Source organism: Triturus cristatus, chromosome 8 (assembly GCF_964204655.1).
Source record: "Triturus cristatus chromosome 8, aTriCri1.1, whole genome shotgun sequence".
NCBI lineage: Eukaryota > Metazoa > Chordata > Amphibia > Caudata > Salamandridae > Triturus > Triturus cristatus.
The window spans coordinates 449,538,761-449,565,176 of NC_140591.1; the positions used below are offsets into that span (position 1 = coordinate 449,538,761).

At 50.1% G+C, this 26,416-nt stretch overlaps 1 protein-coding gene across 1 annotated transcript in view; it reads right to left on the reverse strand.

Moving 5' to 3' along the window:
* The window catches only part of LOC146802288 (uncharacterized), a 197,403-nt gene extending 173,909 nt beyond the window's left edge, over positions 1-23,494 (reverse strand). Inside the window, exon 1 of the mRNA XM_085621859.1 lies at positions 23,407-23,494. The gene's annotated coding sequence lies outside the window, so the exon portion shown is untranslated. The remainder of the gene's footprint in view (positions 1-23,406) is intronic.
* Between the last annotated feature and the right edge of the window lie 2,922 nt (positions 23,495-26,416).

Consider the following 26,416-nt stretch of genomic DNA (forward strand, 5'->3'; position numbering starts at 1 on the left):
CTCCGGTAGTATCCTGTGAGGCCCAGGAAGGCCCGGACTTCCGTCTGAGTGGTGGGGGGCTCCCAGGACTTGATGGCGTCAATCTTTGGTTGGAGGGGGGCGACCTGCCCACTGCCCACCTGATGCCCTAGGTAGACCACGGAGCCTTGCCCGATCTGACATTTGCTGACTTTCACGGTTAGGCCGGCCTGGCGCAGGGCCAGCAGTACTTGCCGGAGGTGATGGAGGTGTTCGTGCCATTGAGAGCTGAATACTGCTATGTCGTCAAGGTACGCTGCGCTGAACTCCTCGAGTCCGTCCAGGACCTTGTTCACCAACCGCTGGAAGGTGGCCGGGGCATTTTTCATTCCGAACGGCATGACCCTGAAGCGGTAGTGTCCATCTGGGGTGGAGAAGGCGGAGCGTTCCCTGGCTCCCTCCGTGAGCGCAATCTGCCAGTACCCGCAGGTCAGGTCAAAGGTGCTGAGGAAACGAGCGGCCCCAAGGCGGTCGATGAGTTCGTCTGCGCGGGGGATAGGATGAGCGTCCGCTCGGGTGAACGCATTGAGTCCCCGGTAGTCCACACAGAATCTCAGTTCGGGGGCGACCCCAGGGGCGGCCGCTTTCGGGACCAGGACTACCGGGCTGGCCCAGGGGCTGTCGGAAGGTTCGATCAATCCAAGGGTCAGCATCTTCTGTACTTCGGTCTTGATGCAGGTTCGGACCCGGTCAGGTACCCGGTAGGCTCGGTGCCTCACTGGTGGGCTGTCGCCGGTGTCCACGTCGTGGACACACCAGTCGGTGACCCTCGGGGTCAGGGAGAAGAGGTCTGAGAATTTCCTGAGCAGCTGGCGACAGTCGTCGGTCTGTTGTGGGGTGAGAGTGGTCGACAGTCTCACTCCCTCCACGGAGCCATCCGTCTCTTTAGTGCACAGGGGGTCGGGCAGGGGTTCAGTGTCTTCTTCCGCCCCATCGTCGGTGGCCAGGAGCAGACTCAACTCCGTCCTCACAAAGTGGGGTTTGAGGCGGTTCACGTGGAGAACCCGGAGGGGGTTCCGCGGGGACTGCACATCGACCAGGTACGTGACCTGACTCTTCCGCTCGATCACCTTGAAGGGGCCAGTCCATTTGTCTTGTAGGGCGCAGGGTTTCACCGGTGCCATGACCCAAACCTGCTGGCCCGGCTGGAACTCGACCAGGGTTGCGTTCTGGTCATACCAGCGCTTCATTTCTTCTTGACTGGCCTCGAGGTTGGCTTCTGCTAGTTCTCTGAATTTCTGGGTCTGGTTGCGGAGCGCCAGGATGTAGCGGAACACATCGGGGGGGCCCCCCGGGGACTTGTCTCCCAGCCCTCTTTGACCAGGCTCAGGGGCCCCCGGACGGGGTGTCCGTATAGCAGTTCGAATGGGCTGAACCCCAGGGACTTTTGGGGAACTTCCCGGTACGCGAACAGGAGGCAGGGGAGGAGGATGTCCCATCTTCGGCGTAGGGGCTCCTCGAGGCCCAGGATCATCCCCTTCAGGGTCCTGTTAAATCGTTCCACCAGACCGTTGCCCTGGGGGTGGTAGGGGGTCGTGAACTTATATGTTACTCCACACTGCTGCCACAGGGACTTCATGTAACGGGATATAAAGTTATGCCGCGATCACTCACGACCTCGCGAGGGAATCCTACGCGGGAGAAGATCCCCATGAGAGCTCGGCCCACCACGGGGGCCATCACGGTGCGGAGGGGAATGGCCTCGGGGTAGCGGGTGGCATGGTCCACCAGGACGAGGATAAATCGGTGGCCCTGGGCGGTCTTTGGATCCAGGGGTCCCACGATGTCGATGCCAACCCGCTCAAACGGGGTACTCACAACGGGAAAGGGTTGCAATGGAGCCTTGCGCTTCCCGCCACTTTTCCCACTGCCTTGGCACGTGAGGCAGGATTTGCAGTGGACCTCTACACTTGCTCGCATCTTGGGCCAATAGAAGTGGGTAACTAGTCGCTGATATGTTTTGTCCTGGCCTAAGTGTCCTGCCAAGGGTACATCGTGGGCAAGGCCCAGGAGGAGGCTTCGGAAGCGCAGGGGTACTACCAGTACTCGGGCTGCTCCTAGCTCGGCCGATTTCTGTTCGCTGTATAGGAGGCCATTGTCCCAATACACCCAGTGGTTTCCGGACTGGTCACCTGTGGTCTGGGCTTCGGCTTGCTGTCGGAGTCCCGCGAGGAAAGGGCAGGTGGCTTGTTCTTGGCAAAACTCTGCACTGGAGGGACCCCCCCCTCGCAGCGCCACTGGGCCATCTCGGGCAGATCTCCGAGCTCAGTCAGTGTCTCAGGGGTGGAATGCCCCGACCCCTCGCCAGGGTTAGCTTCTTCTTCTCCTCCCGGAGGAGGGCTGTCCGGCTCTGGTAGGGTGTCCCGGTTCTCGGGGACAGTGTTCAGTGGGAGGGCCTCAATCCCCTCGGAGGGAGGCAATCGAGCGGTCATGGAGCGCGTGGTGGCGCAGACCCATTCGGGTAGGCCCATCATCTCGAGATGGGCTCTTCGTTCCACTTGCCCCCACGGGGAACTCTCAAGGTCGTTGCCCAGGAGGCAGTCTACGGGCTGGGAGGTTCGGACCGCTACCTTCAATTCACCTGAAATTCCTCCCCACTCAAAGGGCACCAGAGCCATCTGGCAGAGGCTCTCGGAGTTGTCGGAGGATATGACTGGACAGAAAGGCGGTGGACCGCGGTGACACTCGCCCCGGTGTCGCGGAGGCCCTCTACTTGGTGACCGTTGATCGTCACCTGCTGTCGGTACTTCTTCGTGTTGGCAGGCAAGGGTGTTCCGGGGATCATTTCTCGATCCCCGAGGGAGACCAGGGCCATGGCAGCTGGTTCCCACTCTCCGGAGTCCTCCATCTCTTCCCCTAGGGCCACGGAGGCCATTTGCCGGGCCGGAGGGGTGGTCGTTGCGGGTCGTTGATACATGGGGCACTGGGGGTCATTGGCGTAGTGTCCGGTCTGTTGGCAGCGGAAGCAGGTGGTCCATGCTCGGGGCCCCAGCCGCCCCGGTGCTCCGGTGCTGGTTGGAGGCGGGGCCGGACCTGCCGACGGTTGGCCGCTGGGGGGGCTGTGCGGAGGGCCCCCTTGGAAGTCTCTCGGCCGGCCTTGGTTTCCTCCGCCCCTCTGGCGGGGGGGTCCCTGACTGTGGCGGCCGTAGTCCCCCACGGGGCCTCCATCGGTCAGCCTCGACGGCCAGCTTTCGAGGGTCGGTGAGTTTACTGTCCAGGAGATGTTGGCGCAGTTCCACAAAGCAATTGGCCGCCAGATGTTCCCAGGCTATCAGGTCAAACAGCTCTTCGAAGGTGGAGACTTTGCTGCCCTTGATCCACCCGTCCAAGGCCCGGCTGTAAAAGTTCACGTATTCTACCCATGTGGTGCCTGGTATCTTTTTGCAATCTCGGAAACGTTGCCGGTACATTTCGGGGGTGAGCCCATATCGGCCCACTAGGGCCTCTTTCATGTGACTGTAGGAGTTCAGTACCGTGGAGGGCAGATCCAGCAGGGTATCTCTTCCTTCGCTTAGGAACCGGCCCCATAGCCCAGCCCCCCAATCCTTTTGCGGCACTCGGTGGGAGGTCATGGCGACTTCGTAGGCCTTGAACCACTGCTGGATATCGTCGTTTTTGTAATACTCCTTCACCACATCCTTGGGGATGTGGACTTTGGCTTCCACGGTGGGGGCGGATGGTAGATTCCCGGAGACGTGACTCCTCACTTTTAGCCCTTAGCTCGATCTCTTTTAAGCTGCGTTCATGTTCCAGCTGGAGTTTCTTTTCTTCGTGCTCTCTCTGGTGTCTCTTTTCCTCGAGTTCCCCTTGTAGCCGTAACTGCTCGATGGCTAACTTTTTCTCGGCCAGTTTTATTTCTCCCTCTATTTTGAGCTTGGCCAGTTCAAGTTCGTGGTTGCGGCCTCTCTCTCGGTCTGCTAGCTCCTCGGGGGACAGGTTTCCCTCTGGGCCGCTGTTTCTCACCGTGATGCTTCGTGGTTCAATGGTGGAATCTCCTTCTGTTTGGGTCAGGGACGCTCCTGTCTCGACCCAGGTCTTCAATACTTTCTGGAAATCTTCCTTTGTGCTTAATCCGGCGGTAGCGATTCCAAGGTCTTTGCAGAATTGTTTTAATTCTCTATGCGTGTAATAGTCCAATTGATCCTCTCGGAATGTCGAGCTCATTTCGGTACCTGCGGCACCTAGGGAGGTTTCTCCTTCCATCTCTGTTCGGTAGTGCGTCAGTCGTTCACTGCACGCTCTCTTTCGGTGTCGGCTCGGATCCCGTCGTCTGCCACCAAATGTTGGAAAGGCGTTCGCCGGAGGGGGGTTCGATACCCGTCTTACCCACCCCTTTGACCCACCTCTCCTAAGTAGGCCGAACCAGGCACGCACACCCTGAGCTTACACTACGAACAGAGGGACACCACACTGTCTTTCTCTTAAGACGATAGATTTTATCGAAGGTTCAAGGGATCTTTATGATCCAAGTTGCCAGTAGTACATTAGCGCCACAAGAGACTGCAATCTCCTGATAGGGGAATGGGGGTAGCGGGACAGTCTTTGAGTACAGTGTCTCTGCGGAGTACCCGGCGGACAGCTCCCAATCCTTGAGCTGGAGGTTGTTGCTTCTCTCGGCAATCTCTTGCCAATCTTCTTGGAGGGGAGAGCCGCGAGTCACTCAGCCGGGCTCAGATGGTTCAGAGTTCGGGAGCCGCGAGTCACTCAGCAGGGCTCAGATGGTTCAGAGTTCGGGAGCCGCGAGTCACTCCGCAGGGCTCAGATGGTTCAGAGTTCGGGGAGCCGCGAGTCACTCAGCAGGGCTCAGATGGTTCAGAGTTCGGGGAGCCGCGAGTCACTCAGCAGGGCTCAGATGGTTCAGAGTTCGGGGAGCCGCGAGTCACTCAGCAGGGCTCAGATGGTTCAGAGTTCGGGGAGCCGCGACAGCGTCAGCAGGGCTCAGGTGGTTCAGAGTTCGTGGAGCCGCGACAGCGTCAGCAGGGCTCAGGTGGTTCCAGGTCTTCTCTCCCGTCCGTCCCTTCGGCACCCCCTATTATACTTCCCCTGCCCTTTGAAGTCCGGAGTCCTCGCAGAGAGGGGTCGTGGTGACTGAGGGGGTTCGTCGGGACTTCCTGCCGCTCGGTCTTTTTGTCTTTTCAGGTGGGTCTGGGAGGGACCCCAGACGCTCCGCAGGCGAGGCACCTGCACCCCAGGGGCCGGGTGGCCGAGGGTTCCCAGACGCTCCGCAGGCGAGGCACCTGCACCCCAGGGGCCGGGTGGCCGACCGAACCCTCCCGGGGGAAAGCGATCCGAGGTGTGACTGGGCTGGCGCCTCTCGGTCTAGCTCGGGGGGTTCCCGCTCCCTTGGTCGGGCATGCGTGGTAGGGTGTCGAGTCCGGCGGGTGCTCTGGCCGGCCCTCAGGATTGTGTGGCTGGGGCAGCCGGAGTCGGTGATGTCGTGTATCATGGTGGTTGCAGGTTGGCTTGTTGGGCGGGAGGGCCCACGCCGCGAGGCCGGTCTCACACTCGTCATCCAAAAGAGTTATCTAAAGCGGGGCGGCAGCTGAATTAAAAAATAATTTTGAGGGGACAGTGGTATTTTTAAGTCGTGTTTTTTTTTTTTTAGCAGCTAATATAAAGTTTACCATAATGTGACTCATTTTTTTGTAACAAGGTTAAACAATGAAAGGCTCAACAAACAATCATAAGAATTCAGATTGCATACTTGGAGGAAGAATGGATTTATCAAAATACTTAAACACAGTATAGACCTTACTAGGGCACACTGGAAGGGGAAGAATAATGTGCACAGAGTAAAAAATGCGCATTTACCAGAAAACACTGAATGTAGCTAACAATATAAGCATTCAAACACGACTAAGACATGACATCCCATGGCTTGGTGAACGTTTCTCATTCATTTCTATGATGTAAGATCACACTTTGAATTGCTTCCAGAATGCTTGTGTCTGATATCAAGCATTTCTTAGAAACAAGGCCTATTCCAGATTGTCGGGTACGCTTTTTTGCTGTCATACACATGCTCAGTCACACTTTTTGGTATTTCTTTGTTGTTTAAACCCGATAAGTGCTACTCTCCAAACAAAAGCGCTTCAACACCCCATCAGGGGTAACAAGCGCTATATAAATGCAAACCTTTTCCCCTCTTCTATCTCTCTGCTATCCTTCTGAATCCAAATAACTGACTAACCTATCCACCACTCAAATTACTTCAGATTTTCACTATACTAATTCAACACTAATCCTTCTTGGGTTCCGGAGTAGTGCGCTACTCGCCGAAAAAGCTCTTCGAAGCCTCGTCAGGGGTAGTAATATAAATGCAATTACAATACAATACAATACCTTCAGTGTGGGTGGATTTGGCCAACTTCTACAAGCCCTTGATGGGAAGTGTTACAGTGGTTAAGGTGTATTCATGGGTTTCTGAACACAACAGCTGGCTGTATCTGGTATTCATGAAAAAAGTGAGCCACGTAGTAGGAGTGGGAGCAGCAGGGAACCCAAAGCACCCAAGTGAGGAAGCCAAGCCTTGGACTTGAAGTGAAGGAGCAGGCCTTAGGGAAGCTTTGAGCATCAAACACATGTGGGTACAGGGTGCCTCCCATATCAGAAACCGTGGCTAAAGCAGGCCTGCTGACCACCATCATCAGTGACACTGTGGTCATATGTACATGGTTATATGTGCCTCCATCCCTTTACTAGCCCCTCAGAATTTTGGACTAGATTTTGCTGGGTGGCACAGTATCTGAAAGTGAATGAAAGGGTGAAATATTATTGCTCTGTTACCCAGATAACTTTCTTCTCCCAGGATCACTAGCATGACAACTGATGGCTTCCTTTCACCCGATGCGAGTCAGAGTTGCATTTTAGGATGTAGTCTTTTTTCCTTTAATTAATTTTCAGTAAAACAAGTCTCTGCACCTTTTAATGTTTTGTTTAATATACAGGTGACTCTGACAACAAGCATTTGCAATGCAATAGGTCTCGCATTTATAAGAGTTTGAGCTATTGGCATTGTAAAATTACAATGCCTTTTATTTATGTTTTGGTTTTAAAACAAATAAAAGGCATTGTCATTTACAATGTCAGTAGCATAAACTTGCATAAAAGCAGTGTGTGGAGTGCAGCAGTGTGCGGCGTGCAGCAGTGTGCGGCGTGCAGCAGTGTGCAGCGTGCAGCAGTGCGAGGCGTGCAGCAGTGTGAGGCGTGCAGCAGTGTGCGGCGTGCAGCAGTGTTTCGTGTAGCAGTGTGAGGCATGCAGCACTGTGACGTGCAGCGGCGTGCAGCAGTGTGTGGCGTGCAGCAGTGTGCTGCGTGCAGCAGTGTGAGGCATGCAGCACTGTGGCGTGCAGCGGCGTGCAGCAGTGTGCTGCGTGCAGCAGTGTGCTGCGTGCAGCAGTGTCGTGCAGCATGCAGCAGTGAGTAATGCAGCAGTGTGCAACAGTGTGTGGCGTGCAGCAGTGTGCCGGTTGCATCAGTGTGTGCCGTGCAGCAGTGTGTGGCGTGCAGCAATGTTTCGTGTAGCAGTGTGTGGAGTGCAGCAGTGTGCGGCGTGCAGCAGTGTGCGGCGTGCAGCAGTGTGTGGCAGTGTGTGGCGTGCAGCAGTGTGAGGCGTGCAGCAGTGTGTGGCGTGCAGCGGCATGCAGCAGTGTGTGGCGTGCAGCAGTGTGAGGCGTGCAGCAGTGTGAGGCGTGCAGCAGTGTGAGGCATGCAGCAGTGTGTGGCGTGCAGCAGAGACACGTGGAGGGTGAGGAGAGACACGTGGAGGGTGAGGAGAGATACGTGGAGGGTGAGGAGAGACACGTGTGGAGGGTGAGGAGAGACACGTGTGGAGGGTGAGGAGAGACACCTGTGGAGCGTGAGGAGGGGACACCTGTGGAGGGTGAGGAGGAGACACATGTGGAGGGTGAGGAGGAGACACATGTGGAGGGTGAGGAGGAGACACATGTGGAGGGTGAGGCGGAGGGTGAGGAGACACGTGTGGAGGGTGAGGAGAGACGTGTGGAGGGTGAGGAGAGACACGTGTGAAGGGTGAGGAGAGACATGTGTGAAGGGTGAGGAGAGACGTGTGGAGGGTGAGGAGAGACACGTGTTGAGGGTCAGGAGAGACGTGTGGAGGGTGAGGAGAGACACGTGGAGGGTGAGGAGAGACGTGGAGGGTGAGGAGAGACACGTGGAGGGTGAGGAGGGTGAGGAGGTGGAGGGTGAGGAGAGACAAGTGGAGGGTGAGGAGAGACACGTGTGGAGGGTGAGGAGAGACGTGTGGAGGGTGAGGAGAGACACGTGGAGGGTGAGGAGAGACGTGGAGGGTGAGGAGAGACAGGTGGAGGGTGAGGAGAGACAGGTGGAGGGTGAGGAGAAACAGAGTTGGAGGGTGAGGAGAGACGGAGGTGGAGGGTGAGGAGAGACCGAGGTGGAGGGTGAGGAGAGATGGAGATGAAGGGTGAGGAGAGACCGAGGTGGAGGGTGAGGAGAGACGGAGGTGGAGGGTGAGGAGAGACACGTGGAGCGTGAGGAGAGACGTGGAGGGTGAGGAGAGACACGTGGAGGGTGAGGAGGGTGAGGAGGAGGAGGGTGAGGAGAGACAGGTGGAGGGTGAGGAGAAACAGAGTTGGAGGGTGAGGAGAGATGGAGGTGGAGGGTGAGGAGAGACCGAGGTGGAGGGTGAGGAGAGACGGAGATGGAGGGTGAGGAGAGACGGAGGTGGAGGGTGAGGAGAGACGGAGGTGGAGGGTGAGGAGAGACCGAGGTGGAGGGTGAGGAGAGACCGAGGTGGAGGGTGAGGAGACACCGAGGTGGAACATTTCGTGACCTTTTAAGTAACTTTTTATAGGTTTGTGTTAGGAACAATATTTGGGGGTTAAAATATGAAGTTCATGCAGCAGATGGATTATGTGGCAAGAGCGGAAAATCCATAATTACTCGAAAAAAAGCCATGGCCGCAGAATTGCATAATGCCAGTGGCCCTGCCTTGGGGTAAAATTGCAGCACCATATTTACCGAGAGTTGCTCGCTAATGATGACATCATTCATGTTTACCCAGACAAAACGCTATTTCTGCAGCGTGGTGCCAAGGCAATCTAAACATGAGGGGCACCCTCCCGTGCATATTTATATGCGCAGGCAAGGGCCTATGGTTATATCCAATGGTATGTTATTTTTTCACAGGCATTAGGTGTAAAAACTCGTGCAGATTTCTTTTTGCCTATTGTTTGACTCTGCTTTCAACTAGTGCAGGCATTCCATACAAAGCTAGGTCATTCCACTTAAGTCGATCTAGCCTCGTGTGGAATCTTAGGGCGTTTGCAGAGTTTACGCAACTTTACATCCACTTTGCATATATAAACAGGTGCTTGTTTCCAGGTGAGCTGAAGCAGTTTTGTGGAGTGTTTGTGTCGACTTTTCAACACCACACAAAACTTTTTTTCCTCAAAAGTTGATTGACACCGCCATTTGCACCACTTTGCACCCGTGCAAAGGGACCGAGCCTGGAGTAACGCAGAACTACTCACAGAGTAAGCTGTGGGACTCACACTACAGGAAGGCAAACAGCGGAAGGTGACCTCTTTTACTAATATGCAGTGTGATTTCAGAGCCCCTCCCCGCCCCCTTCCAAAAATGTTTCCTCCATGAAAGTGTGTTGGGGCTGGAGACAGGGAACTGGGGCGACATTTAGGGGGAGCTGCGATCTGCGTCTGTCCCAGGTAAAGAATGCAGGCCCTGGTTTCTAATTATAAGATGTGTCATTCCTGTGAATAAAAAAATGCTCGTTCATTAGGCAGGGCCAGGTGTTCACTTGCTTGTCTTATCAAGACCGCATTTGCATTGTATTACCTGCTCTTTTCTCACATGAAGTCACAACCCAGCGACATTCCCGGCATAGCACTCGTGGCGATACCACCCTCAGGGCGTGAGCCATTCCCCAAGACCCCGTAATTTCCCTTTTAAATGGCTCCTCGAAATCGGCGCATTTTTCCAACCAGGCCCGTGTTTCGTTAAACTTGGTAAGAAAACATTAATGGTGAGGAAAGCTCTGTGGGTTGGTGCGTCTGCTGCTGAAATTGGAACCGGATTTTCGCTCATTTGACGGACAGGAGCATTAGAACGATCAGGTTGAGTAAATACAGCATATGTTGCTTATAGTGCTACGAAGCAACAACACTGCGCCGACAAGTGCAACTGAACAGTGGATATTTTCATAAACTCCTGGATTAGGAGGAAATAATGACCAGACCCAATAGTGCAAGATGAAACGAAGCAAAAGTGATAAGTGCCCGCTGAAATAAATGACGTTTACAGGACTTATACGCACTTTAAAGATGCTGCTTTGTTTTGTCTACATTATGGTACATGTTGTAGCTAAACACTGCAATACTATAAAATATCTTTTAAAATTATATATCGAATCACCGCGTTTAATTGTCTTCCGGAAATAAACATTCTGCTTGTAGAACCTCTCTGAGCTCCGTTGCAGGGCCCGCTCAATGCAAGGAGTCCTCCGTTGGAAAGGACGTGTTCTAGTTTGTTACTCCAGTTAAGAACACGACTGTCTCTCACATATATATGGTCGCTTCTACTAAAGGCTCCACTCACGCGGGTCCATCTCTGCTAGACTGTTCTTCCTCTCCCTGAGTGGTCAGCTCTCTGTAACCTGCCCTGGTGGCTGCAGACACCCTCGCTGACAATCATCCTTGCTGAAATGGAGTACGAAGGACAAACCTCTGAGGGCAGCCTATTCAACGAGGCATCGCACGTGGCCTGGTGCAAACATGATATGTCTCCGAGCTGTGGACGTTCTGTGTCCAAAGACAATTGCTGGTGCATCCACCGCACAGCACCTGGAAACGACTTTCCACGACAAAGTGATGTAGGCGCCCTCTCCCACTAATGTTCGTCTTACTATTTGATTTTCCTGACATTAGTGGTGGACTCTCTGGGGTAGCCATGGCAATACTCAATAAACAAATATGACGTTGTTGTTGTATCATAGTGCTTCGAGGTTGTTGTGAGGGGTGTAGTAGCGCTATGCCGAGAGCCTCGGGCAATGTATCTGTTTTGCAGGTGCTTCGCAGAGATATAGTATTTTTTATTACAGTGAGGCCCCTTCGTGGCCTTCTTACTGCCTGGTGGGAGACCCCGGTTGCGGCAAACTCAGCGATGTCTTTAGTGGGATTCTGATTTGACTAGCGCTTTGATTACCCGCGCAAGGAGGCGAGTGTAAATGCACCTATGTTGCTAGTTTATGGACTTTAACGTCTATCGGGGAAAGCAAAGCGTCGAAAGCGACCTTCTGTGGCTTCAAAAGGTACAATACGCAAATAACACACCCGTGCCACACACGTTTGCGGCCGCTTTGATGTCCTCAGTGGCCGCGCGGCTCACTGAGGACATCAAAGCGGCCGTGAAAGTGATCAGGTAGTGCTTTTCAGGCTGCCAAATGGTGCGCGCGCCCGGCGCACATGCACTGTATTTGGAGGCCTGAAAAGCACTCGTTTGCACTTCCAGACACCCCTTTTACAATAGCTCTCGCGAGAGCAGCGCTAAAGCGCTGGCTCATGCGAGACCTAAAAAGGAAAACGTAATAGTTACCTTTCAATTCTATGTCAGGACAGGAGGCTCCGATTATGCTTTCTCATTTCTTTATTAGAAATGCCCAGCAGCCAATCAGAAGAACCGTTGTGAAAACGAAACTACAGTACCCATGAGCACCAGGGTACCACGTGACCAACCATAGAGTCTCACATATAAAAGATAATGTAGGAGAAAGTACGTCCTCTTTCTTTGCAGCTCCGCAGCCAGTTAAGTGCTTTTTATTTACTTCTCTTGCTACTTTGTTGCATTGAACTTTGTTGCGATAATACTTGACGCGCTTGCTTATCCTGTGTTGCTTGGTTACTAGCTTGCATTGCTACTTTGTTGCGCGCTGTCAAACGTTGCTTTGGTCTCCGCTCGGTGTTTTACATCGCGCAGTGCACATTCTGGGAGCGTGGTTGCACCTCCCGAGGTCTGGACGCTCGTCGGAGCGTCTTTGTACATTTTTTAGGTGGAGTGGGAGTTCTGGGGCTGAGGAACTCGCGCTAGCGCGCGAGCTCCTCTTTTGCATTGATCTCGAGGCGGCCGTTACCGCGCATGCGCGGCGGCCATTTTGTTTGTTTACTATCGTGTTTTACACAGAGATTTGACTGAATCGGTTGTTTTTATACACCGCTGCCCACGGCCTCAGATTTTCTTCAGCCCCGTCGACGCCCATAGCTTATTTAAGGTTTTGGGCTGGATAATAACGCATAGGCTCTGCCTAGAGTGATTTCAGCAAGCCCTCCCTCCACAATTTATTTATTTATAGCTTGGTCAGGTTTTGTCAACCTTTCCTTCTGGCTTGCTGTGGGGTTCCTCACTCCCCCTGAATTGTGCCTTTGGCCTATATATATATATTGATATTGGAGTATCATTTTGTGGGCATTACTTTCACAATACTGTGATACAAAAAATGGAAGAATATTTTGATGATGATTACTCCTTTGAGGATGATGACTCTAGTTTCCTAGAGCAGGATTTGGTGGAGGCTCTGGACCAAGGGGTTCAACACTCCGTTAATAAAGCCCTTGTCCACGCTATCAATCCTCTGAAACGCCATCTAACGAACTACGCCAAACAACAGGGTTGGTTGCCTTCTTCACGTTCTTCTAAGTCTCCAGCTAATCCGCATCGGTCGGATTTTAAAAGACTGGCTAAATCTTTAGCTTCCGAAAAGGCTTCCTCCTTGCCATCGGTGGGTGCTTCCGTTTCTGCTGGATGCCTGACTGACACTGATGGTCCTCCTTCTTCTCCTTCGGACCAGGATGTTCCGCCACCTCGCAAGAAGGCTCGTAAGGAGCATTACGTCGACGCTCCTACTCATCCGCAGGTCCTTACCTTTGAACCTTCTGATCTTTATCACCCCCATTCATCTTCCTGGCTACCTTCTCCTGCGGTGGCGGACTATGTTCAGGCGCACATTAGACAGCCCTTTGAGAAGGATGTAAGGGCTCGCCTCCGCTCCGAGTGCCCTCGCCCGGATCTCGCTGATCACCTGGCAGACACTCCTGAGATTGATCCCACAATGCTTTCGTATCTTAAAAAATTTGCAAAGGACCCGAAGAAGGGTCTTGACAGATCCTGGCGTTCCTGTCAGGATAAAATGCTGGATTTATTGGGCCCACTCACCAAGATTCTTGATCTTGGATTTCAAGCCAAGGAATCTTCTTCCCTTGTGGATCCTGATGACCTGATAGAATGGGCTCAGAGAGCTATTTGCCAGTTAGGCAACGCAAATTGTGCGATTTCGAGCGAGCGCCGTCGCTCTATTCTTCTGAAAATCGATCCAAAGTTGGCGGAACTCTCTACTTCCGAATCTGGTCCAGTGGCTCAGGGTCTGTTATTCGGCCAGCCTTTTCTTAAGGAACTCACAAAGTTTGTTGCGACCTTCAGCGGCCTGGATAAGGCTCAAGCCTCCATCAAGCGGGCACTTCGTCCGGTTTTTGCCAGGGCCGGACGACATCGGGGACGCTCGTTCGGCCGTGGATCTCATAATCCCTCCCAGAGGGGTTATCAGTCCCAGAGAGGCAGTGGTCAAGAGTCAGGATACAACTCCCGCTCTAATTTCTATCCTTCCCGCAAACGGAGAGGTCAATATCGGAAAGGCCGTTCCGGTGGAAACCAAGGTGCCTACCACGACTCTAACACCTCAGGTGAGTTTGATTCCTTTTTCCGAGGTGGTTCTGGGGGGCAGAATACGATTTTTTCTCCACAACTGGCGTCAAATCTCCAACGATGCTTGGGTTCTGCAAACTGTTCAGGGTTTCAAAATAGAATTTTATCAGTCCCAACATCAATCCCTCCCTCCAAATCCCCTAACTTTTTCCCTTCAGGACCAAGGGTTTATCTCGGCGGAGATCGAATCCCTTCTCAAAAAAGGGGCCATCATTCCAACTATTCCCCATCCACAGGGGTTCATCAGCACTATTTTTCTGGTTCAGAAAAAAGGGGGTGGAAATCGTCTGGTCCTCAATTTGAAAGATTTCAACGGCAGTGTAGTTTACAGACACTTCAAAATGGAGGGGATCCATCTTTTGCGCGATCTTCTTCGCAAAGGGGACTGGATGGTTCGGCTCGACCTCAAGGATGCGTATCTTTCGATTCCCATTTTCGAGCCTCACCGCCGCTTTCTTCAATTCAGTTGGCAGGGGACTTGGTTCGAATTCACGGTTCTTCCATTCGGCCTCTCGTCAGCACCTTGGTGCTTCACGAAACTTCTGAGGCCCGTCGTGGAATGTCTGCGTGCTCGGGGTGTCCGCTTAATAATATATCTCGACGACATTCTTATCATGGCGGACAGTCCCCTCACTGTCTTAACGCACCTGGATTGGTCTATCGACCTCTTACAATCTCTGGGTTTTCTAGTCAATCCTCAGAAATCTATCTTGAACCCTACACAGGTGATAGAGTTTCTGGGTTTCCAGGTGAATTCCCTTTCTTGTCAACTTCTCTTACCAAACCAAAAGATTTGGTACATCAAGAGGGAATTGAGGTCGGTTCTTTCCAGACAGACTGTGTCGTTGAGATCGTTAGCACGAGTTGTCGGTCTCTTGGCGTCTTCCATTAAAGCGATATTCCCGGGTCCTCTCCACTACAGGGCACTCCAAAGGTTGAAGATTCGTCATCTCCAAAAAGGTCTTCGCTATTCCGATCTGATTCCTCTTTCCGAGGATGCGAGGAGCGAGATGCAATGGTGGTTGGACCACATGGAGGCCTGGAATGGACGAGCCCTGTTCGGCTCCTCTCCGGATCTGGTGATCGAATCCGATGCCAGTCTATGGGGTTGGGGAGCCCGGTGCGGTCCCATCTCGACAGGGGGTCGATGGTCCCCCCAGGAACTGACTCTTCACATAAACTGCCTGGAACTCCTAGCGGGTTCCTTTGCGATCAAGTGTTTTCTCCTCTTCAGTCCAATTGTTGTATTCTTCTCCGCATGGACAATGTTTCAGCGGTCCGCTATGTCAACAAGTTAGGGGGAACACGGTCCAAGATTTTGGCGGAGATCGCCAAAGATTTTTGGCACTTCTGTCTTCAACAGAAGATCACAGTTATTGCCGAATATCTTCCCGGCTGTCACAATCAGATTGCGGACTGGAACTCTCGCCATCTTCGCGACTTCAGCGATTGTCGCCTTCATCCTCGCATTTTTCGCGTTCTCCATCGGACGTGGGGTCAATGTCACCTGGATCTATTCGCTTCTCGCCTAAACACTCAGCTCCCTCTGTTTTTCAGCTGGAGGCCGGATCCGAAAGCCCTGGCCACGGATGCGTTCCTTCAGACTTGGCCGTCGACTCTGTGTTACGCCTTTCGCCCGTTCATGATGATTCCCAGGGTTCTGGCCTACTCGAAACGCTTTCAAACAGAATTAATTCTCATTGCTCCGCTGTGGAGAGCTCAAGCGTGGTTCCCGGTTCTTCTGGAGATGTGCTGTGCGGTTCCGTTCCTTCTTCCCCAGAAGTGGAATCTGTTGTTGGATCCCCTCGGCAATCCGCATCCCCTTGTCCTATCCGGCAATCTCCTTCTGTTGGCATGGCGAATTTCGGGGATCGCTGGTCGCTCCCAGGCCTTTCATGCGACGCTTCAAAATTCATCAGTGACGCCTGGTCTCCCAGTACTCACAAACGATACAGAGCCTCTTGGAAACGTTGGTGTGACTGGTGTGTTCAGCGGGAAGTTGATCCCGCTTCAGCGGATGTGGCTATGATTATTAATTTTCTAGCCTCTCTCGCTTCCTCTGGTTTGGCTTATCGCACGGTCAACAATTTCCGCTCCGCCATCTCCGCGGCCCATGTTCCTATCAATGGTAAACCTGCGGGTGAGCATCCCTTAATTTCCAAATTGCTCAAGGGCATTCGTTTGTCGAATCCTCCGTGTCCTAAATATGTCTCGCTTTGGGATGTCTCCGTTGTTTTAAAATTTTTGGAGGCCTGGCCTTCTAATTCATTGCTTTCCCGCAAGCAACTCTCTGCCAAACTGACTATGCTGTTATGTCTTGTTTCTTGCAAACAAGTTTCTGATGTGCGTGCGTTGGACTTGGCAGGTCGCAGTTTTACACCCGAGGGTGTCACTTTTCTTATTTCTAAACGCACCAAAACGGCTACCTCTTCGGTTACCTATCCTTCCTTTCCTCATCATCCCAACCTTTGCGTTGTTCAATGTGTCAAGGATTATGAGGTATGTACTGCCCCTTTACGTTCTGATACACAGGGTCAACTACTTATTGCCTTACAGAAACCTTTTCGTCCTGTTACTCCTGCTACTTTAGCTCGCTGGGTTAGATGGCTCTTGTCTGAGGCTGGAATTGATGTTTCCATTTTTGGTGCTCATTCGGCTCGTGGGGCTATGGCCTCTAAAGCGTTCTCGATGGGTGTTTCATTATTGGACATCATGAAAACCGCAGATTGGTCTTCTGACTCTGTGTTTAAAACTTTTTATTACAAACCTATTGAGCATATTGCTTCTGTAGTGGTGGATCAGCTTTGAACAAGCATAATCGGAGCCTCCTGTCCTGACATAGAATTAAAAATTTGCAAACATTCGTGACAAGAATTTTCAATTCTATTAAGGACAAGGAGGCGAGGATTATCCCACCCAAATTCATGATTTGTTCTCATGTTTTCAATGTTCTATTTGCATTGGTTTCTCTCTTTTACCCCCCCCCTTTGTTGACTTCATTCTCTTTCTGGGATGAATATTACGGCTGTACTTTTTTTTCAGGTTCTGATCCGAAATAGTGGCCCTTCTGTTCATCCTGCTTACCCCGCTTGGATGGTCTGCTGCCTCCTGTGTTCGGCTATTGCTGTGTTTTCTATCGTCAGGGTGATCACCGGCTGTTGCTGATGGACTCTTTTACCTGGCATTCATCGTTTTTTCCTTGGACTTCCTGTTTCCCGTGAACTGTTCCTCACCAAAGAAAGAGGACGTACTTTCTCCTACATTATCTTTTATATGTGAGACTCTATGGTTGGTCACGTGGTACCCTGGTGCTCATGGGTACTGTAGTTTCGTTTTCACAACGGTTCTTCTGATTGGCTGCTGGGCATTTCTAATAAAGAAATGAGAAAGCATAATCCTCGCCTCCTTGTCCTTAATAGAATTGAAAATTCTTGTCACGAATGTTTGCAAATTTTTAATTTGTCAACATTCAAAAATTCTTGAGCCCTTCAAATGTTTTTCATTAGACCCACCCTTAGTCCCGCCTCTAGCCCCCCCTCCTTGCCACGCCCCCAGCTCGATCTGATGAGTACCTGCACTTTTTTTCCCCCATTTAAAGCACTGACCTGCTCATATCCTATACATTTCAAAATTTGCGAACATTCGTGACAAGAATTTTCAATTCTATTAAGGACACGGAGGCGAGGATTATGCTTCTCATTTCTTTATTAGAAATTTGCTCAGCAGCCAATCATGTTACAATAAACAAAAAAACTACAATACCCATGAACCCACTGGGTATCACGTAATAACCATAGAGAATGCATGTATAAATAGTCAGCAAGAGAATATCACATCCTCTTTCTTTGGTAGATAGCAACAGTCAGAAGATGGAAATAGTGCAACAACTGGAAAGAGCTTGGAAGAAAAAATTGAAGCTTGAACACTGCAACTGAAGACCAACAGAATGGAACAGCTGATCTGATGCTTGAATCGATATCTGAAAACTGGAACCAGCAAGCGTCCGAAAGATAATCCAAGACAAAAGAGAGAGGAGCGCAGCTCACTTCGGATCAGAACCTGAAAAAGATATAAAGTCGCAATACACCATTCCGAAATGCAAGAAAAAGCATAGAATACTTGGGGAGGGAAGAGAAAAAACAAGGAATTATTCCAAATATATCAGAACAATATATCAGAACATATATAATTGAAAATTATCATATGCAAAGGTATATGTGCAAAATTACATGATAGAAAAAATGGGTGGGATAATCCTCGCCTCCGTGTCCTTAATAGAATTGAAAATTCTTGTCACGAATGTTCGCAAATTTTGAATTCTATGTCAGGACCGGAGGCTCCGATTATGCTTGTTCAAAGCTGAGCCACCACAACCGAAGCAATATCCAGAATAGGCTTATAATAAAAAGTTTTAAACATAGAATCAGTTGACCAATCAGCTGCTTTCATAATATCTATTAAGGTCACACCCATAGAAAAAGCCTTGGAAGCCATAGCTCCACGAGATGAATGTGCACCAAAAATAGTAACATCAATACCTGCTTCACCCATTAGCCATCTGACCCATCTGGCTAAAGTAGCCGGGGTGACAGGGCGAAAGGGTTTTTGCAACGCAATCAACAATTGACCATGCATATCTTTTCGAAATTGAGCAGTACTTACCTCATAATCCTTAATACATTGCACTACACAGAGTTTTGGATTATTGGGAAAACTTGGGTAAGTGACTGAGGCAGTATTACACTTAGTACGTCTGGAAATGGAAAAAGTAACCCCTTCAGGAGAAAAAGTACGACCTGCAAGATCTAGCGCGCGAACATCAGACACACGTTTGCAAGAGACTAGACATAAAAGCATAGTTAACTTAGCTGATAATTGTTTGCGGGATAAAGAGTCGTTGGAAGGCCAAGCCTCCAAGAAACGTAAGACAATAGACACATCCCACAATGCAACATACTTAGGACAAGGAGGTTTTACCAATCTGATACCTCTGAGTAATTTGGAAATCAAAGGATGTTCACCTGCAGGTTTACTATTAATAGGAATATGCCCCGCCGAGATGGCCGAACGGAAATTGTTGACAGTCCGATATGCAAGGCCTGAGGAAGCAAGGGAAGCTAAAAAATTCACAATCAAGGTGACATCTGTATTAGAGGGATCCACTTCCCGTTGAGCGCACCAATCACACCAACGTTTCCATGCGGCTGCATAACGTTTGTGTGTGTTGGGAGACCAAGCTTCGTTGATAAATCTGGAAGCGTCTCCCGAAAGGCCTGAGACTTGCCAGCGATCCCCGAAACCCGCCATGCCACTAGAAAGAGTTGACCCGACTCTATAAAGAGGATGAGGATTGCCGAGGGGATCCAATAACAGATTCCACAGTTGGGGAAGAAGCAATGGCACTGCACAAGACATCTGCAGAAGAACCGGGAACCAAGCCTGAGCCCTCCAGAGAGGGGTGATCAGAATCAACTCCGTCTGATAAAATTTCATGCATGCCAGAACCCTGGAGATCATGACAAACGGGGGAAAGGCGTAACACAGGAGAGACGGCCATGTCTGTAGAAATGCATCCGTGGCAAGAGCCTCCGGATCCGGACGCCAACTGAAAAACTGAGGAAGTTGAGTGTTGAGGCGAGAGGCAAAAAGATCGATCTGGCAGGGGCCCCACACACGAGACAGGAATCTGAACACCCGAGGGTGAAGTCTCCAGTCGCTGAAATCTCGAAGATGACGAGAATTCCAGTCTGCCACCAGATTGCTGTGACCCGGCAGGTACTCCGCAATCACCGTGATGTTTCTCTGAAGACAAAAGTGCCAAAAATCTTTGGCTATCTCTGCTAGAATCTTGGAACGTGTCCCCCCTAGCTTGTTGACATAACGGACCGCTGAGACATTGTCCATGCGCAGGAGAATGCAACAATTCGTCATGCAAGGAGATAGACAACGGATCGCAAAGGACCCCGCCAGAAGTTCCAGACAATTGATATGGAGAGATAATTCCTCCGAAGACCACCGGCCTCCCGTGGACATTGGACCGCAACGGGCTCCCCAACCCCACCGACTGGCGTCGGATTCTATCACCACCTCCGGGGACACTCCGAACAGGGCTCGGCCATTCCAGGACTCCATGTGTTCCAACCACCACAACATCTCCCACCTCACTTCCTCTGACAGAGGAATCTGATCCGAATACTTGAGGCCTTTCTGGAGATGGCGGATTTTGAGTCGCTGGAGCGCCCGATAATGGAGAGGACCCGGGAAGATGGCCTGAATTGATGAAGCTAACAGACCGACAATCCGATCTATAGATCTCAACGACACAAGCTGTTTGTGTAAAATCAATCTCAACTCCCGTTTGATTGTCCTGATCTTCTGAAGGGGCAATAGCAGTTGGCAAGAGAGGGAATTGATCAGGAAACCCAGAAATTCTATCGATTGCGAGGGGTGAAAAACAGATTTCTGAGGATTCACTTGAAATCCGAGTGACTGTAAGAGATCTATTGACCATTCCAAATGGAGCATTAACAGACGGGGACAGTGAGCCATTATAAGAATGTCGTCCAGATAAATTATCAGACGAACTCCCCGAGCTCGCAGTGACTCCACCACAGGCCTCAGAAGCTTCGTGAAGCACCAGGGTGCTGACGAGAGGCCGAACGGGAGAACCTTGAACTTGTACCAGACACCCTGCCACTGGAATTGAAGAAACCGGCGATGAGGACCGTAAATGGGAATCGACAAATACGCATCCTTCAGATTGAGGCGGACCATCCAGTCCCCTTCCTGATGAAGATCCCTTTAAAAGATGGATGCCTCCATCTTGAAGTGGCGATAGACAATCCAGCCGTTGAACTCTTTCAGGTTGAGAACTAACCTGGAACCGCCTCCTTTTTTCTGAACTAGAAAGACGTTGCTTGAAAAACCCTGAGGATGAGGAAAAGACCGGACAATAGCCCCTTTCCTCAGGAAGGAGTCTATTTCCGCGGAAATAATCGCCTGATCCTGAAGAGAAAACATCAAGGGAGAAGGAGGGAAAGGTTGACTTGGGCAACTGAAAAACTCTATTCTGAAACCTTTGACAGTCTCCAACACCCATGCATCGTTGGAGATCAAGAGCCAATTGGGAAGGAAAAACTGAATCCTGCCCCCCAACATGACTTCTGTAACAGAGATCAAACTCACCTGAAGCGGAGGAATCGTGATGTCCTCCTTGATGACCGCCGGCACGTCCTTTGCGGAATTGGTATCGACCTCTACGGGAGGGGTAGAAGGAAGGCTTGTTGGTGGCGGAGTTGGGGTCCTGACCTCCACCACGGTGGGACTGGAAACCACGCTGGTTAGATTGGTTAAAGCCGCGGCCGAACGATCGTCCCCTATATCGTCCGGCCCTCCCAAAAACCGGGCGAAAAGCCCGTCTAATAGAAGCCTGAGCCTTGTCCAGACCACTGAAAGTGGCGACAAATTTTGTGAGTTCCTTGAGAAAAGGATGCCCAAACAATAAACCCTGCGCCAAAGGGCCGGATTCAGAGGAGGAAAGCTCAGCCAATTTTGGGTCCAATTTTAATAAAATGGAACGTCTGCGTTCAGAAGACATGGCACAATTGGCATTTCCCAAGTGACAAACAGCTCTTTGAGCCCAACCAATGAGGTCGTCAGGATCAATGGGGGAGGAAGACTCTTTGGCCTGATAACCTAAATCCAAAATTTTGGTGAGAGGTCCCAATAAGTCCAATAACTTATCTTGACAAGAGCGCCAAGCTCTATCAATGCCTCTTTTTGGGTCCTTGGCATATTTCTTAAGATATGTCACCATAGTCGGATCCACCTCCAGAGTGTCTGCTAATTTGTCTGCTAAATCAGGCCGTGGACATTCAGAACGGAGACGGGTACGCACATCCTTGTCAAAAGGTTGACGAATGTGTGCCTGGACGTACTCCACCACCTCCTGAGACGGGAGCCAAGAGGAAGAATTAGGGTGCATGATGTCGGAAGGATCAAAGGTTAGATCCTGGGGATGCGATGGCGCATCAACAAAATGTTCCTTCCGGGCCTTCTTACGAGGAGGAGGAGAAGCGACCCCATGATCCGAGGAGGAAGAAGTAGAAGTACTATCATCGTCTGTCTGACGAGTTGGAGGGGACGAAGGCCCCATGGGAGGCTGACCATAGGAATGTTCAGAAGAAAAGGCCTTGGCCAGTTTAACAAAATCAGATTTATGTGGATTGGATAGTTTGGAAGATTTAGCAGACCTGGAGGACTGTGAAGATTTTGAAGATTTTGAAGATTTAGAAGACTTAGAGTTAGGTAGCCAACCCTGCTGCACCGCATATTGGGACAAATGACGTTTCAATGGTGTAATAGCGCGAACCAGCGCCTTATTCACGGACGTTTGAACACCCATGTCAAGAGCCTCTACCAAATCCTGCTCCATAGAGCCAGAGGCTTCCTCATCACCATAATAATAGTAATCATCCTCCTCAAAATATTCAGCCATGGCAGTGCCTGGTGTAAATAAAGCCCACAAGAGGAAGGATATCAACAAGGAATCACATATGCCAAAGCACAATAAAGGGGGAGCGGCAGAACCCCGTAGGCAAGACCAAACAACAGGTTTAATGACCTGAAATTATGTAAATATTTAAATGTGGAGGGAGGGCTCGCCAAGCATAATAGTAATAATAAGCCATTCTAGGCAGAGCCTATGCAAAATTATCCAGCCCCAACTGTGTCTGAAAACAGCAGGACGTCAATAGGGGCATAAAAAACAGGCTGTGGGCATATGAGCAAAGAAGCGCTGCTCTCGCGCTGAATTCCTGAAGAGAAACGATGTTTATCAACAAGAAAAATGGCCGCCGCGCATGCGCGGTAACGACCGCCTGAATTTAATGAAAGAAAGAACTACGCGACACGCGCGTAGCCTTTCAGCCCCGTTTTCTCCCTCTCCACGTGAATAATGAGGCGCGGGCGCACAGCGCCCGAACCGGGGAGGCAGACACACGCTCCCTGCAACGCGTATACGCAGGCAATACAATTAAGCAACACTCGCGAAATTGAATTCAAACGGAACGCGCACAGCGCTAGCAATACATACAAAGCAGAAATAACAATACCATTGCCATAAGTAAAAACAGGTTAGAGTATGAAAAGAGAAAGCAAAATGCACTTAACTGGCTGCGGAGCAGCAAAGAAAGAGGATGTGATATTCTCTTGCTGACTATTTATACATGTATTCTCTATGGTTATTACGTGATACCCAGTGGGTTCATGGGTATTGTAGTTTTTTAGTTTATTGTAACATGATTGGCTGCAGAGCAAATTTCTAGTAAAGAAATGAGAAGCATAATCGGAGCCTCCGGTCCTGACATAGAATTAGGATTGGTGTAATCTTTGATTCTTTTGTAAAGTTCTAGTTCTAATGTAAAGCGCGCTAACATCTATGTAATGCCCACGCTATATAAATTTGCATAAATAAATTGACTGCACGATGCTCTGAAAGTCCAATGAAAAGTTAAAGTACTTTGTGAAATTAGAGGGGTGGGCGGCAACTAAACGATAAGCCCCGCTGAGTGTTCTAACAAGAACACCCACCGGCCCCTCCCTCCCGTGTCTTTTCCCGCCGCTCCCGGCCTCGCGTACCTGCTACACTGAGCCACTTATTTTCGGTTCCGTTTCAATCACAGTCACCAGTCCAAACCCATTTCAAATCCGAGGCGCGCAACGGCTCGCTCGATGACGTCGGAAGCAAGAAAGATGCGCTGTGCACTCTAGCAAACCCGGCAGCTGGCGAGGAAAGGCGACACGTTTGCAAACATGTCACAACGCTGCGTTTTATTTTTTGTGGAAAGGCGCCATAGCCTTGCGTTTCTACGTCATGCAAACTAAATATAGACGTACAATATTCTATGAGTAATGTTTTCTTCATGTTTACTCCTTAACACCATTTACAATAGGAACCATATCAGTGGGTCATTTTTACCCCTAACAGCACAACACCTCTACCTTACAATGACTGAACGTGGACATTTTGCAGTCTTTAAATGGCGAAACGTACATAGCTCGAAATCGCTGCCTTCATTAGTCTATCTTCTATGTCAAATAAACGTCGTCGCTCTGCCCCGCCTCCTTTGTTTATTTGGCTCTATAAATCAGAAATCAGCACGGTCGTTTTAAAATAGCAATATTTCTCTTTCTGTTCAAATGGATTCCTCATGTCTTTTTTTAGACGGCCGTCTTGTGAGCTTGGCCCAACCGGGCAGTGTGTGTTTTTAGCCACACACTGCCCGTCAACAGTAGCATTTTACTGGTACATACAGGTTAAACGTGGTTTCGACTCTGTGAGCCATTTCAAAACGAGGCTTGGCACGCAAGAGAGGCGTCACTGGACGTACAGGAGTTTTTAGTGTGCCCTCGTACGTGTTTCTCTTGCGGTTTATTTATTTATTTATGCATTTTTATAAAGCGCGGACTTTACCCGAAGGTGTCAGAGCGCTGTACAATATATAGAACCAGTTACGTTACATGAGAGAAATGTTACAAAATAGAAAGTACAAAAATAGCAGGACAAAGAATCAAACACAGCAGGCAAGAGGAACACAATATCAAACACAGCAAGCAAGGAATGTACAAAAAATAAATAAATATAACAAATTTACAATGACTAACGAACTTCCTGGCGGGGTCTGAGAATAAAGGAATTTGTTCTGAAGTGTCTTTGGAATAGAAGAGATTTGAGGTCCGCTTCGAAGATCCAGATGGAGGTGGTGGCACGGAGCAAAGGAGGAAGCGAGTTCCAGATTCTCACCACATTACCTTAGAACGATTGGGCCATCAATTTTTCCCTTTTGAAGGAGGGGGGCTCAAGCAGGAACTTTTCTGCATTCCGAGAAGGTCTCAAGCCTCTGGACAATTTCAGTTTATACGCCAGATAGCGAGGGGAGGAAGAGTGCAAGGCTTTGTGGGTGATGCAAGCCGTTTTGTAAATAGCTCTAGCCTCGATGGGAAGCCATCGGAGAGAAGACAAGATAAGAGTGATGTGGTCACTTCGTTTGGACCCTGAAATGAAGTGACCTGCTGAATGGAGGACGGACTTAAGGGGGGAGAGGTGAGATTTGGGAAGGCCAGTCAGAAGAGAATTACAATAATCCAGTCTAGAGATAACTAGCGATTGGACCAAGGTTTTTAGGTCTTTCTCCGGAAAGAACCAACTAATCCCCCACAGAAGGCGCAGCTGATAACGTGCGTTCTTGGCAATGGAGTTGATGTGTGAGATTAGGTTGAGTCTTTTGTCAAGTATGACACCTAGGGATTTAGCGCAGTCGACAAAGATGGGTTTACTGTTGAGTAAATTCAGCTGATCCATCCAGGATTGAACAGGAGGCGAGGAGAGAGAGGTAGAAAGGAGGAGGAATTCAGTTTTGGAGGGATTGAGAATGAGTTGGTGAACTAACATCCAGTTGTGAATAGAGTTGAGAGTAGAGTTGAGTAGTGAGAGATCTTGAGAGGAAGCCAGCTTGAGGTAGATTTGGGTGTCATCTGCATAGAGATGGTAGAGGATTCCAGATTTGCTTAGTAGGTTCCCTAAACGTTCCAGATAGAGATTAAACAGAGTGGGTGCAAGGATGGAACCTTGAGGGACACCTTGACCAATCACCAGTGGAGACGAGAGACTGTTCGCAATCTTGATCATTCGGGATCTGTCCGAGAGGAATGAGGCAAACCATTTAAGCACTGTGCCTTCCACGCCCATTCTCTGTTGAAGAGTGTTGTGGAGGGTGTTGTGATTAACAGTGTCAAAGGCTGCAGATAGGTCAAGAAGAATCAGAAGGCACGATTCCCCCGAATCGAGTATATGCAGCGCATCATCGATCACTCGCAGCAGGGCTGTTTCAGTGCTGCAATTTTGAATAAAGTCAGACTGGAACACGTCAAGGAGATTATTGTCCATAATGTGTTGGGAAAGTTGTTTTGCAACACATTTTTCTGTGATCTTTGAAAGAAAAGGGAGATCGGTGATGGGGTGGAAGTTATTGAGGTTGTTTGCATCTACGGAGGTTTTTTTTAGAAGAGGGGTAACCTGTCCTATTTTTAGGACAGCTGGGAGGGATCCTTGACTGAGGAAGAGATTAAGTAGCCTGGTCCAATAAAAGAGAGTATTGGTATAGAAATCAATGGCGATGACACTAGGTATGGGGTCAGAAGAATTTTATTTATTTATTTATTTATTTTAGGAAATTTGTTAAGCGCACAAATACCCAAGGGTGTCTCGGCGCTGAGTGTCCACTATACATGTCCATGAGTAGTTATTGTCTGAACAGCCAAGTCTTTATCTGTTTGCGGAAAGAAAGAAGGGAGGTACAGGTTTTGATGTAGCGTGGAAGACTGTTCCATAGCTTGATAGTGGTCACTATAAAGGACCCATCGCCCCATGAGACCTTCTTAGTCCTAGGGATCTGCATAAGACCAGCAGTAGAAGATTGGAGGGATCTGACAGGATTGTAGGGGCAGAATGCGTCCTTTAAAAAGGCAGGGCCTTGAAGGTGAATTGCCTTATACGCAATGCAAAGAGCTTTGAATTTGGTTCTTTTCTTCACTGGCAACCAATGAAGCTGTTCAATGGTGCCAGAGATGGGAGTATACTTGGGGGTGG